The sequence below is a fragment of the Anastrepha obliqua genome, chromosome 5 (assembly GCF_027943255.1).
Source record: "Anastrepha obliqua isolate idAnaObli1 chromosome 5, idAnaObli1_1.0, whole genome shotgun sequence".
In the NCBI taxonomy this organism is placed as follows: domain Eukaryota; kingdom Metazoa; phylum Arthropoda; class Insecta; order Diptera; family Tephritidae; genus Anastrepha; species Anastrepha obliqua.
The window spans coordinates 121,449,146-121,464,119 of record NC_072896.1 but is presented as its reverse complement, the minus strand read 5'-3'; positions in this window follow the sequence as shown (position 1 = coordinate 121,464,119).

Here is a 14,974-nt window from a genome sequence, read left to right as displayed (position 1 = left end):
AAATCGTAAAAACAAATAAGCATCGAATTGATTTGTGACTTCTCCAAACGCGATTTTTTGGGTGGTGGCTCGTCTGGGGTCTTTTATTCGACACTTTGACGCTTAGCTTCAGGTTCATGTTGGAAATACCACGTTTCATCACCAGTTACAATGTTGTAAGGGAAGTTCTCGTCTGTTCTCGCCTCTTTAATGAAGTCTTTCGAATGTTGAACTCTGAGCAATTTTTGGTCCTTGTCCGGAATGAAAGCGTGCACAAACCTTTCTTAAGCCCAAATGATCAGTTAAAATGTGATAAATCGATGAGTTTTGTACCGATGACCACAAACATACTGATAATTTAGACGCAATAACTTCGCCTCCACTGGACCGAATGTCACCAAGCTTTCACTGGAAGTCAGCTAGGGTAGGGATGAGGCTTCCAACGTACTAACTCATTAAAGAGATGGCGGCATCAAAAGCATTTTTATGACGCCAATCTTGTTTATTTTGGACTTGACCTTGGGTATTTAAACCGTTTCTGGATGTTTGGCTTGGCCTCTCCTCCTTTTTGTGTTGTGCGTCTTGATGTTTTCTATACATACATACTCATATCTGTTTTACACAACTTTTATGAAAGCTCTCCTTGAATTAATAATAGAATTTTACAGTCAAGTGGGGATTAAAACGGGGATCCAAGATTTTCGGAAAGTTTGGGCTTCTACGTATAACAGTAATCTCTCATTTTGCTCAGGTTAGAAATTTTTAAGCAAATTTGCTTGCGATCGTGTTTCAATTCCTCAGAAAAAAACAGAGAATATTCTATAGCCTGGTGAAATCCTTATTTTTTATAGATATTTTCTAGGATTGTTTTTTTATTAAAGAAATTAAAATGCGATTGTCGTGATTTTATAGTATGTTATTATTGACATCAAATAGTATACAAAAACCATTTTTTACATATTTTTTTGTAGTAGTGTGGCACCAAAGTAAGCGTCTTCAAAAAAAAAAGGTGACTTGTCAACAGGATTTTGGCTCTTCAGGACATCTGAAACGAAAGAGTTAAACTGATTATTTTTCTGTAGGCTTGTTATTCTGTCACGTACTACTTTCGTTTCTTTTTAGCTCTAACTTTCGACACTACAGTCATACCTTATTTTCAAAAGTGCGCCATTTTGTTATTTTTCAAACAAAATTTTCCAATTGTAGACATAAGAGTCAGAGCACCAATGCTTGCACTCCATTCTGTATGATTTATGATTGCCATCAAATGTATGCAGGTTAATCTAAACCGTCATTTTAATACGAGGTTTTCACGTGGCATTCAATTGTCGTTTATCCAACTCAATTCGATGCTTTTCTTTACACAATTTTCATCTTTTACGTATCTAAATTTCCAGCGCTTCCACCTCAAATCCCCAATTTTTTAGGTTTTTGTTGTTCGTAATATTTTTTTTTTTTGTTTGTAAATTACCGCACATGAAGCCATCAGCCTGATTGAGAACTTTAACTTGAGTATCCCAAATAATTCATTTCCAATCTTTACATGCAGCTAAATATGACCGCTATTTGCAGCAGCAGCAGCTGGTCAACGTCACTTAACGTCTTGCACATTGACATCTAAAAGCATTCAAAAGCAACGTCAGTCCATAACAGCATTTTGACACGTTGCCGTCAGACGTGTGACCGTTATTCAACTCCAAATGCGAACACATCTGTACAATTGGATGTCAATGTCAAAATATATGAGAATTTCAAAATTCACATTTCAACATTGCAATATTGTTAAACTGTCCATGACAGCTGACCGTTGACAGCGCAAGTGACAGACAAAACAATGCACACAAATCCACGACAAAACGCAAACACCCAGCAACACCGGCACCAGCGCAACGATGAAACGTGCGTGTGTGTGTGCACACATAGGCAAATAAATAGGTGATAGGGAAACCAACAAACATGCGAAAGCAAATGTGAGTATTGCACAAAGTAAGCTTAATATATGAAACAATAACAACAACAAAGCGTGCTTGCAATATTCGTACACCTGGCCGGCGTTGGTAGTCGGGTTGGTGTTGGTGTTGGTGTTGGTGTTGGTGCTGGGCTATTGCTAATACCAATGTCGGCAGCGTTATTTCTTTGTTGTTGTGGTTGTTGTTACTACCTGTCACATTACCACACACGCAATTGACGCTGTCACTTGGAAATACCTTTCATTGCTGGCAAGTGTTGGTGTGCAAGGCTACTGGCAACACATTAAGCCACACATTATTGCAGTAGAAGTGCATGCACGTGCAACGATAGCAACAAAAACAACAACAAAATACATCTAGCTACTGCCACTGCTGCTGTTTGCTGTCGTTTGTGCTGTATGGAGCGCTGCTAAGCGATTTAAACAATTCAAGTTTATTTACTGTCCGCACACATGAACGAATGCCAACATGCAACAACAACTAGCTACAACAACAACAACAACAACAACGTCAGCAATGATAATAACAATGACAGCAGACGGCAGCATAGAGCATTTATCACTACCACTGCATACACATCCGACAGCCCTTGTTGCCGCTGTCATGCATTCGTCCTTGTGGTGGGCGTTGTTGCAAGTGAAATACTTGGAGCATTTAGCTAAATGCCGCATCTATCTAAGATGCAAATGTACATGATGACGTTGGTTAGACCCATGAAACAACAGACGCTCATGGAAGGTAAACGCAACCAAGCAACCAACATGCAACTGACTGAGTGACTAGCTGATGGCGGTGGCGGCGGTGGTGTTTGGGTTCTCACCGCAGGATGCAACAAAATATTTATGTTAAGTAAATACAATATAATTACAAGAAGCTTAGGTGGAGAGGACAACAACAGAAACAACAACAACAACAACTAGAACAGCAAGCACAAATGTAGGCCGAACGTAAATGACAAGAATAATCACAGTAATTACAACAAAATTGGTGCATATTTGTGTGTAAGAGAAAGAAAAGTAATGTGGCATGTTATGCCTTGCATCTAGGATGACATTTGCGCAGCATGCCGACACACATTTGCCATTCTTAGAAATACTCCAAAGCACACAAACTCGAATACGCCGTCTACGCAACAAAAAACCGATCCTCTTATTAATAATTGGGACTCATAGCGGCATCATTTGGAACAATTTTGAATTCGTTATATTAGTCAAGTCAAGGCATTTTATTGTGCAAATAATTAACAACTTCAGGGCTGTGGTCTAGTAAATTTACTATAAGAAAAGAGCTGCGATGAATCGCTTCTTTTAAACTTGGTAAATATTTTAAATGTAAAAAATGGATGAATATAAATTGATATTTTTAGCTAAGGAGTATATGGTGCAACAGGAATTTTATGACCTGTCAAAAACAGGTGTTATTAATTATCAAGTTCATTGTATTCATCACAAAAATCTGCTAAAATATTAAACCAAGAATAGAGATTTTTGGATGAGTAAAAAAACAGAATAAATAATTGGCGCGTACACTTCTGTTAGGTGTTTGGTCGAGCTGCTCCTACTATTTATGGTGTGCGTCCTCATGTTGTTCCACAAATAGAAGGCCCTACAGTTTTAAACCGACTCCAACCGGCAAATGATTTTTTCATGAGGAGATTTTTCATGACAGAAATACACTCGAAGGTTTGCCATTGCCTACTGAGCGTCGACCGCTGTTAGAAAAAAAAGATGATGATGATGAATGAGTGCATTTAGGTAAAATGAAGCGGGTGGAGTAAGGGACTTTTACTAAACAGTCTGGACAGACGATTAAAAAATGAATTGTGGTGCTGGATAATTAGCTTGGGGAAGCTTGAAGGCTACTAATCGCAGACTTCCCTTTTAAGTGCAATATCGCTTTCAGATAGCCGAGCTTCAATTGAGGAATTCTGGATTCAGTTACAATAACCTCTAAACTGGCTAAACAAAGAAAAAGTAGCCTTATCCCCTTGAGTGTAAACTATAAAGTTACTTTAATCTGGGTCTGGGGTCAAAATATCTACGAATCGTGGATTATAGATGAAGGGATCAAGCAACTTGCAAAATTAGTAGAACGCCACAAAAAAGCGTCAATATTGACAAATAATGAAACAAAGGGATTTCTGCGCGGCCGTGATAACTGGCTTCTGGCCCATAGGTAAGCAAGCAACCGAAATGGCTATCCCTTTCAATTCATACTGTCATAGTTGTAATGAACCTGAGAAAAAAAAGTATCTTCCACTTCCTCTGTGAATGCCCTGCCCTATGGAAAGCGAGGATGTTAACCCTTGGCATATCGCTTTTTGAAAGCCTCGGAGAGCTGGCCGGCATAGGTGTAAACAATCTGAGAAGGTTTCTCAATGGCACAGACTGGATATATATATATAATTGGCGCGTACACCCTTTTTGGGTATTTGGCCGAGCTCCTCCTCCTATTTGTGGTGTGCGTCTTTGAACAAATGGTGCGGAAACACTTGTTGGATTCCTGGTGAATCACCACTTCAACCAGCCAACCAAGAGATTTTAGGCGATGGAGTTTTAGCGATAGAGAATACCGTAAACAGGCAGGTCACTCAAAGAATATATTGGTTCCAAAAAATTTAGCATAAATTGCAGATATTATTAGAAATAATAAGAAATCGTCTGCGAAAATTAATGAATTGAGAATTTAGATTCATCAGACAACTGTGAATTGCATTTTAATCAAGCCTTTATAACCTCAACTCTAGATTTATGCCACATGCGCTCCTGATGAAAAGAGTTCAGAAGGTGTGGTCAATATCAGAACGTTAACCGGCTCTCAACAAATTTGAAAGAATCGGCTGATGGGCTGACGTCACCGAAAAATGAAAACAATGAGATTGTGTTGGTGATACTATAAGCGAAATAAATCAACACAGTAAGTAGCCATACCACTTCGCTCGCGTCTGAACTACGACCAATTGGACGAGTGTGTGAATACGTGTGAAATGAGCGAGTAGAACTCGATTGCCGAGTATCCGATGACGTGGCTGCCCAAGTTGTTCGCACAATTTTGTTTTTCACCATAGCAGATTGGTCAATCCTGGTAATCGATAATCCTTGCATGCGCTGGCAGAAGAAAAATATCAATATGGCAACATCACATCGGTCAAGAGTTATGAGTGAATTACTGATAAGGAGCCAAAGATATTTCAGCGCCTCATTCGTCATATTCGCCTCATTTAGCACTCAACAACTATTATTTATTCTTAAAATAGCATTTGTAGAGAAAAGGGTGATGTTTTAAGAGCTATAGGAGAGTTTTTCAAAAAAACACACGTAAAATTCAGAAAAATGCATGAAATTTTTATGTAAATCTATAGTACAGTCCATATAATTAAATGTTTGAAGATTATTTCATGGAAATCTTGACCGCGACTGCCCTGCAAATCGTCCATCCGCTTATTTCAATTTTGGCATACTCTTTCCAATGTTTCGGCCGGTATCTCACATATTATTGTTGTCTTCCAATTGAAGAAGGCTTATCTGAATAGACATGAGCTTTAACATAGCCCCACAAAAAATTATCTACCTAAAGGCGTTATATCGCACGATCTGGGTGGCCAATTGACAGGTCCCGAACGTGAAATAAAATATTCACCGAACTCGCCTCTCAACAAGCCCATTGTTACGCGTGCTGTGTGGCATGTGGCACCGTCTTGCTGAAACCACATGTCATGCAACTCAAGCTCTTGCATTTTGGGCAAAAAAAGTTGGATATCATTTTACGGTAGCGCTCACCATTCACAGTTACGTTACGATTCGCAGCATCTTTGAAAAAGTACGGTCCAATCCTACCTCCAGCCCATAAACCGCACCAAACTGTGACCTATTCTGGATACATTGGTAGCTCTTGCAATTCTTCTGGCTGATCTTCACTCCAAAATCGACAATTCTGCTTATTTACGTACCCATTGATCCAAAAAGGAGCTTTAACAGAACACGCATTTTGATAATAAAATTCAATGATTTTCAAGCGTTGTTCGTTTGTAAGACGATTCATGGTTAAATTATAGACCAAACTGAAGATGTTTGACAGTGAAACAAAACAAGAAACGTGCGTTTAAACCAACTGGTTAAAAGGATAATAGCTAAAAAATCGCCCTTTATTTAAGCTAGTGTGACCAGAATCCAAAACAAGATTCCTTAAAAGGTCATTGAAAATATTGAAAAGAATTCATTTGATACATTAAAAAAGCTTGCCAAATTGTGTGCGAAGCCAAAGATGAGTATATAGAGTAAATTATTTGCCACAAAACATTTATTAATAAATATTTTATTCTTAATTAAAAAAAATTAAATTATTAATCATTTATAATTTCTATTATTAAAATATTAAGGTTTATTTTTATTTTTTTTTTTTGTTGAACAGAGTATGTACAAGTTCTTAATCAAATTAGGTTGCCGTATTAAATATTGAAGGAGATTCTTAAGCGCCGAGATTACAGCTGCATAAACACTGCCAGATATGTAGGTATGGGCGATCATGTTTTTGAAATTACAGCAGCCTTTACGTCTCAGTAAATCCTTCTCATTATTATTGCTGTGCAATCTGCAAGAAAATTGAATGCCGCTTACTCTTACCTGTAGGTGCTTGAGCTGTTAAATTATATAAATTTAGGCACTGAGACGGTCTGTTGTAGGAGAAGCAAGTTTTTTCTTGCTTCAATAATCGATTCACAATTTTCAATTCAAAGTTGATTCAAACTCAAACTTTATGGCTGCAAAGTAATGAAAGTGCCTTACCGTTATATTGCGCCTAATATTGAGTTGAGCATTCCGAAGCTCCATGAAAGCATTTAAATACTACTTGATTTTTTTCTGTTTTTTCGAAATTTCCAAAAAAAAAAATAATATAATATACTTCACAGCCTTTTTCAAGTATTTTTTTTTATAAACTTGCACTATTTTTTATTTCTTTTCTTTCATTGCGTAGAAAACATTATTTTAAGCTTTTTTTCATATATTAAAATTGAATAATTTTTGCACGAATTATAAAGCGTGATATGATTCTCATATTTTTAACCGCCATTAATAGACAGAAAACTAGTTACATATGGCATGGAATGAGCTCCTACATACCCTGGGACCGTTAATCTCTTGACTCCTTACATCTATTATTCTCTGACTTCTTACATCTACCTGATTTTGCTGATGTTCTCTAGGCAGAAAAGTGTCCCGTTGTTAAATTTTGCCGCCTCTTAGATAGCCGCAGTGCACTTTCGCGTCCTGAGCAACTAGCACAAGACTGTTCAAGGAAAGCAAAACTCGCTCGAAGCGCAAGCAAGACTCAATTTGAGGTCTTGTTCATCGAAGTATCACAGAAAAAAACATCTCCTTCGTCACCGACGAGTTAGCCATAGAGGATGCCTTGATATTCTCAAGCAAGGATTGGATCATGATTGTTAGACTGAAGCATTGCGCTGCATAATTTTTAGTAATCAGTTAACAAACGGTACCTGGGGACAGAATTACCAAACTCATTTTCGACCCAAGTTGTTTTTGTCTTTTTTTGTTTTGTCCTGATTTTTGATTTTTTTTTTCTTTTCAAAACCAAAAGCAACGCTGCTGATAAATCTATAACCATGCGAATTTGCTCTAGGATGAAGTAGCCACCCCAGCTTCTATAATATCCAAAATTTTAGTGGTAAGTTGCTAATAATAATAATAATAGATAAAAGCTCACATCTATGTAACTATCTCTCTCTATGGGAAAATGTTAGCAAAAGAAGAGAATTTCATGGCGCTCTCACGAAACTAAAAGTTTCACTTCAACACATGTTTGATTATGCAGACAATCTTATAATGCCTCTCAATTCTCTCAATCTTTCTTACCGTTTCCGTAACATCGCCAGAATAAGCAGAAAAGTACCGTTGAGGTTCCGCTTTTTGAGTAGAATATGCGCATATATTTACAGGTAATGTTAAGGGCAAGTATGATAAAAGGTTCTGTGCATTTCTTCGCCTTATTTTGACGTTGGGCGTTACATCATAGTTAGAATTATCCGACTTAGATCAATTTTTTTGTCTAACTAATTTTCAGATTCCTGATGAATGGAATAAGTTGATATGATTTACTAATGACGTTGAACTGAAAACACTCAGACCTTCTTATATCTATAGAGTGGGCCATGTAAAATTTGCTTTTTGAATCGGCTATAAAAAAAAAAAAAACGAATCAATATTTTTTCAAACTTTTTTTTTTTATTTTGAAGATTGAACATTGTCATTTATGAATGAAAAATAATATCGTTGAAATGACTGCCACGACTGGCTTTACAGTAGCCATTCGATCAACCCAATTTTTAAGCACATTTTCGATTGTTTGGGCTCCAATTTCATGAATGGCAACTTCGATTTCGTCTTTTAAAGCATCAATCGTCTCTGCGTGGTTCGCATAGCATTTTTCTTTAACGGCTCCCCACAAAAAATAATCCAACGGGCTTAAATCACAGCTCCGAGGCGGCCAATTGATATCAGAATTTCGGCTGATTATTCGGTTTTCAAAAACGGTTGCCAAAAGTTAGAGTGTAACTTTGGCAGTGTGACAGTTGCACCGTCCTGTTGAAACCAAATGTCGTCTATGTCATCTTCTTCAATTTTTGGAAACAACTCGTTGAGCATGTCACGGTACGCTCGCCATTTACTGTAGCCGCGGCTCCTCGGCCATTTTCGGGAAAAAATGGCCCGATGATTCCGCCAGACCAAAAACCGCACCAAACAGTGACTCGTTGTGGATGCATTTGCTTCTCTACAGTAACGTGTGGATTTTCTAAGCCCCAAATCCAACAATTTTGCTTATTGACGTAGCCACCGACGTGAAAATCAGAAAAGACGAAGAAGACTCACCACTTTGAAAATAGATTTTCAATATTTCACAATTTTGTTCAAGCGTATAGCGTCCCATTTCGTAAATGTCAAACCTTTAAGTAAATTATGAACACATTTGACATGTCATTTGTGTTACCATTCTCAAAAAAATAGGTGGTTCAAAAAGCAAACGCTATATGGCCCATCCTGTACATACGAGTATATACATATTTTATATATAATTGGCGCTTACACTCTTTGTTGGCCGTTAAGCCAATCTCCTCCTCTAATTTGTGGTGTGCGTCTTAATGTTTTCCACAAAATGGCAGATGGTTTTTTATGAGAAGCTTTTTCGTTGCACAAACACACTCGGAGGTTTGCCATTGATTGCTAAGCAGCGAGCGCTACTACTTCAACTTCTTACTTCACTAAATATTTTCGCCCCAAAAGTATTCTGTTGTTCTGCTAAAAGGAGCAAACAGCAAACAAATTTAAACATTGACCTTTTATGTTATGCTGAACGAGAGAGAGGGAGGACCGTTTGACCACCTAGTTTAGCTCCCACTCTCATTCTCATTCCCGTTTCTTTTACTTTGTTTTGTTTTTTATTTATAGTAAGCAACAACAATTCATAACCATCTGCATTAAAAGGCACTTAACACCTGTTTTTTGCAAACGCTTGGCTGAGCAGAAATGTTTGCCTACTTTTGCCAGCAAAAGTTTGTAATTTTTGCCGCGAGCGACTGTGTGCGTACATATTTATTTATTTTTTCCATCTTTTTTCGGTGTTTAAATTTATTGTTTTTCTCTAGGAATTCATAATCTGCCACACCTTCCGTTTTCATTACTTTTATTGCAGCTATTTTTTCTGATTTTCATTTTTATTACATAATTTTTATTGTACTTCGCATTTGTTTTGCATCATTAATGTCGATGCACAGGTGTAGTTTGGGATTTATAGTGGAGGGTTAGGCAACAATGGCCGACGCAATTTTTGCACCAAGAATAAGACACACTTTTGCGGAGGTTTTTAATTTGCTGAACTTGAATCTGAGAGTAGCGTCAACACGTGTTCGAGATATTCCGGCTTGAAAGGGCAAAAACCACAATTTTTGGCTAAAGTTGTTTTAAATGAAAAAAAAATTAAACTAAATATATTCAGAACCTATTTATATATATTTTAAGTAAAATTTTCGGGATTACTCGGTATGTTAAAGATTTTGAATAGTTTTGAACTAAATAAAATATCTTTCAAACTTATTTATATTTATTTTAAGTAATGAAAATTTTCGAAACTATTCGGTATGAGTCCCGAGATAATTTTTTAATTTTTTTCATGTTAGCGCAAAGATTTTGAGTGGTTTTGAACTAAGTAAATATATTTGAAACTTATTTACATATAACAGGTGGCGCTAAAGTAATCCTCCTATCAGAAAATGCTATAAATTTTGCGATTGACCCCTAATGACAGTTCTTTTTTGACATTTGTGTAGTAAACACATGCGAAATACACCTTAATAAACAATGTTACGCTACACTGTCCCAGAACGCGGAATATTGCTGACTATTTATTTGACCAATAATCGGTCGGTGACTTTGGCACAACGTGAATTTCGTCGCAGATTTCCTCGCCGTCCAACGCCTACCGGTGAAACACTGCGACGTTTACCCGCTCGGCTCGAAGAGACTGGCACAACACGAGATGCTGCCAGGCGTGGCAGACCCCGGAGTAGCCGTTCTGCAGAGAATATTGCTGCTGTAGCCGAGGATGTCATGGAAGCGCCGTCGACATCGACCAGACGACGTGCCACGCAAATGGGTGTCAGTCGACGGTCTTTACAGCGAGTTTTGGTACAAGATTTGAAGATGTTTCCGTACAAAGTCCAGACGGTGCATCAGCTGTTAGCTGCTGACCGCCAATCGCGTCTAGCATACGCTCAAGCCATCCTTAATAACCACCAAGAGGAAGATGATTTTTTAGCAAAAATAATCATGAGTGATGAGGTCCATTTCCATCTTAGCGGGTACGTAAATAAGAAAAATTTACGCTTCTGGGGCACTGAAAATCCGCGTGTAACCCACGCAGAGCCATTACACCCGCTCAAAGTCACTGTATGGTGTGCTGTTTTCGCTGGAGGAGTCATCGGACCTTTTTTCTTCGAAGACGTCGCGGGCCAAACGGTTACTGTAAATGGTGAGCGCTACAGAGCAATGATCAACGAGTTCTTTTTGCCTCAACTTGATGAATTGGGATTGGAAAACATGTGGTTCCAACAGGACGGTGCAACGGCACACACTGCACGTGCCACAACCGATATGCTGAAGGATGCATTTCCCGGGCGCCTAATCTCCCGTTTTGGCGATTTGCACTGGCCAGCAAGATCGCCTGATTTGACCGCTCCAGACTTCTTTTTGTGGGGCTTTTTGAAGTCGCGGGTTTATGTCAACAAGCCTCAGACTCTTGCGGCTCTTAAAGACAATATCCGTCAAGACTGTGAGGACCTATCGCCGGAAGTTTTGGCCAAAGTGATGGAAAATGCCATAAAAAGGGCTCAAATGGCAATCAACTGGGGCGGCGGCCATTTACATGACATCATATTCTCGACTTGATGTAAAAAAAAAAACTAAAAGACCAAATAAAAATAATCCATAAGAAGAATCAAAGTTTTTCATTTTTTTTTTAAATTACAGCCAAAAACATCGCAAGGTTACTTTTGCGCCACCTGTATATATTTTGAGTAATAAAAATTTTCGGAATTGTTCGGTATAAGTCCCGAGATAATTTTTTAATTTTTTTCATAATAGTGTTACAGATCTTGAGTAGTTTTGAACTAAATAAAATATATTTCAAACTTATTTATATTTATTTTAAATAATGAAAATTTAGGAATTATTCGGTATGAATCCCGAGATATTTTTTTAATTTTTTTCATGTTAATGTTAAAGTGTTTGAGCAGTTTTCAACTAAATAAAATATGTTCGAAACTTATTCATATTCATTTTAAGTATTGAAGATTTAGGAATTATTCGGTATGAATACCGATATATTTTTTTGAATTTTTTTCATGTTAGTCTTGAACTAAATAAAATATATTTGAAACTTATTTATATATATTTTAAGTAATGAAAATTTTCGGAATTATTCGGAATGAATCCCGATATAATTTTTTAATTTTTTTCATATTAGCGCAAAGATTTTGAGTGGTTTTGAACTAAATAAAATATATTTGAAAATATTTATTTTAAGTATTGAAAATTTCGGAGTTATTCGGTATGAATCCCGAGATAATTTATTAATTATTTTGACATCAGAATTAAGTAATAGGTCTATGAATAAGTTCGTGCGGTTTTTTTTCGAAATTTGAATTTCGGATCATTCTCATGGCTTTTAAACGTTTGGAAATGGTTGATTGATCAACTCCCAAAGTTTTTGCAACCTCTTCTTGCGTTTGAGCCGGATCTTGATCGAGCAATTCCTCCAATTCGGTATCCATGAACTTTGGCGGCGCGGCCAAAATCACCACTTTTAAAGCGTGTAAACCACTTCTGGCACGTTCGCTCAGCTAGAGCATGCTCACCATAAACTTCCACCAAGATACGATGACTTTCGGCTGCTTTTTTCTTCATATTAAAGAATTCCCCGCAAAAACACATTATTTGGCACGAAATTCGACATTTTCAAGTGTGGTAAAAATATTGTTGTTTACGCTTCAAATAAAAAACTTATACTGACGTTTGTGCCTTACGACAGTAGCTCTCCAATGAATGTTTGGAAATGTGGATCGATGGAATAATAATCAAGTTACGCCATCTGTTGTAAAACCGCACGAACTTATCCATAGACCTATTAGTTTTTAACTAAACTAAATATTGGGATTTTTAAATTTTTAATGATTTTAAGGATGGAGTTTTATCCCAGTTTGAAATCTGGAATTTCGGGATCAAAGTTAGAAATTCGGATATTCGGGGATCAACAATTGCCGATAATATTGACAAAACTACTCGTTTTTTTACCAAATATAAGACACTTATTGTTTTTAGATGAATTTCAGCAAATTCCTCAAATTTGGAACAGGAGGGGGTATTAATTTCTACTAATAATTAATTAAATGTTTTTATAGTATACATCGCCTATGCCACATACATTTCACTCTCTGAAAGTACAAAAAACAAAAATAAAAATAATATTTAAACAGATAAGAACTTTCAATATAACACAACTTAAAAATGAGCTAAAATAAACCATTTTGAAATCGCATTGCATCAGTCGCCTATGCTGGTAGACTCACTCTCTCCCGAGTACAACAGCAACTGTGTACAGCAGCAGCAACAGATGTTGCATTGGCCCATTGATATAAATGTATGTATGTAGAAAAAAGTATTTGGCTCAAGGCCTTTTATTTGCTTCAACAATTATTATATTCAGCAATAGCTTTGCTCTCATTTTTTCCAGCAAATTAATTTTAAATTTTCTGATGTTACTTGTAAATTCAAGCAGACAGAAAACAAAGCAGAAAACAAAGCAAATGCTTTTCACATTTAGAGGTAAGAGTATTGCTGCTGTTTTACGCTTGCAGGCATTTTAATGCAATATGAATAAATTATTGTTTTTAATGTATTTGTTGAAATATATTTATATATATTTTTTGCTATTTTTTCATCTCTGACATCTAGCGAGTTAGGGTCAATAAATTCTATGGGCATGGCGAGAATATAAAAATTTATGTTTCAAGACTTTAGTGATCCTGCATGAGTGACTCTTAAAGGTGCGAAACAAATTGAACGAAAATAATGGATAATAATCGGGTAAAAAATCAGATAATTTTATTATGGGCTATGAAGTGCAATTATTTGATGAGAGTAAATGGCGTAGTTAAAAAGTGAAAGCTGCTATCTCATCACAGTGCAGATGAGGAGTAGATGCGGAGATAATTCTGTCTCATCATTCTCCATGCAGCTGCAGCAAAAGAGACTCGAGGTTATATTGAGTCCCACCACATGAATTTCCATCGGTCAAGCTTCGATTAAGAAGCAATAACGAGAGGCACCGCGTCTTTAGCCCCTGCAGCTGCTTTGACTGATTGCGCGATTCACATATTGCCAGAGAGACTTGGAAATTCTGCAAATCAATGTTTTTGCTTTACGCTTGCTGAACTGGCGTAAGACTCACCTGGTCAACTGTAGGCTGCCAATAGTCTAAGGAGCGCCTACGCCCTCTTTGTATTCATAATCTACCTCAAGGGTAGCCTATCTGGCATTGTCTTCAGACATCCTGTGTTTTTTTTTTGCATGATTCCTGGGAGTAGCTATCCATATTAATTTCAAGGTAAAATATTCATACGAGTATATGCGGGAACATTCATAGCAACTTGACTAGCAGAATTCTAAACACTATGCAGCATTAAATCACCCATTACCTTGTAAGCATGGACTTTGTTAATATTTGTTTGGGGAAAAATAAATTCAGTATTTTTGCGTAAAATTTTTGCGTAAATGGTTTTATGGGGTGAAACTGTTTTATGGTCGATCTGCCCTGTAGAGTTGAAGGAAGGTGCCATCATCAATCTTCCTAGGAAAGGTGATCTTTGAGAATGTAAGAATTGACACGAAATAAGGCTTCTGAGCATGGTAAACAAAATAATTGCTCAAATAATTGGCATCCGCATATCGAGCGCTCTAAAGACAAATCTACGAACGGAATAAGCAGACTTTCGAACTGGACGCTCCTGCATTGATCACACCAACAGCCTCAGAGTTATTGTAGAGCAGTCGTTGGAATGTTGATCTCCTCCCTACCTTGTGTTCATTGATTTAAAATCATTCTATACTCCACTATCATGCGATTTGGAATGCACTGGCATGCAAAGGTGTACCAAAACTTCTAAGCGCGCTAATCCTAGCTTCAGACACCAGCGCTTGCTGTCGCATCTTGCATCAAATGGAACTGAGTGGTCATCCACCAGTCACTACTGGAGTCCGACAAGGCTGCGTCCTATCACTTCTACTCTTTAACATTGTTTTGGACGTCGTTATTAGCAAAGCTACACGCGAAACTAAGCAGGCCTATATTTGTCTTATTACTCACACAAGCTGCCGCAGAGGTAAACTTAAAAATAAACATTGCCAATAAAAAGGTGATGCATGTAAATACTAACTAACTACTCGCCAAACTTCTAA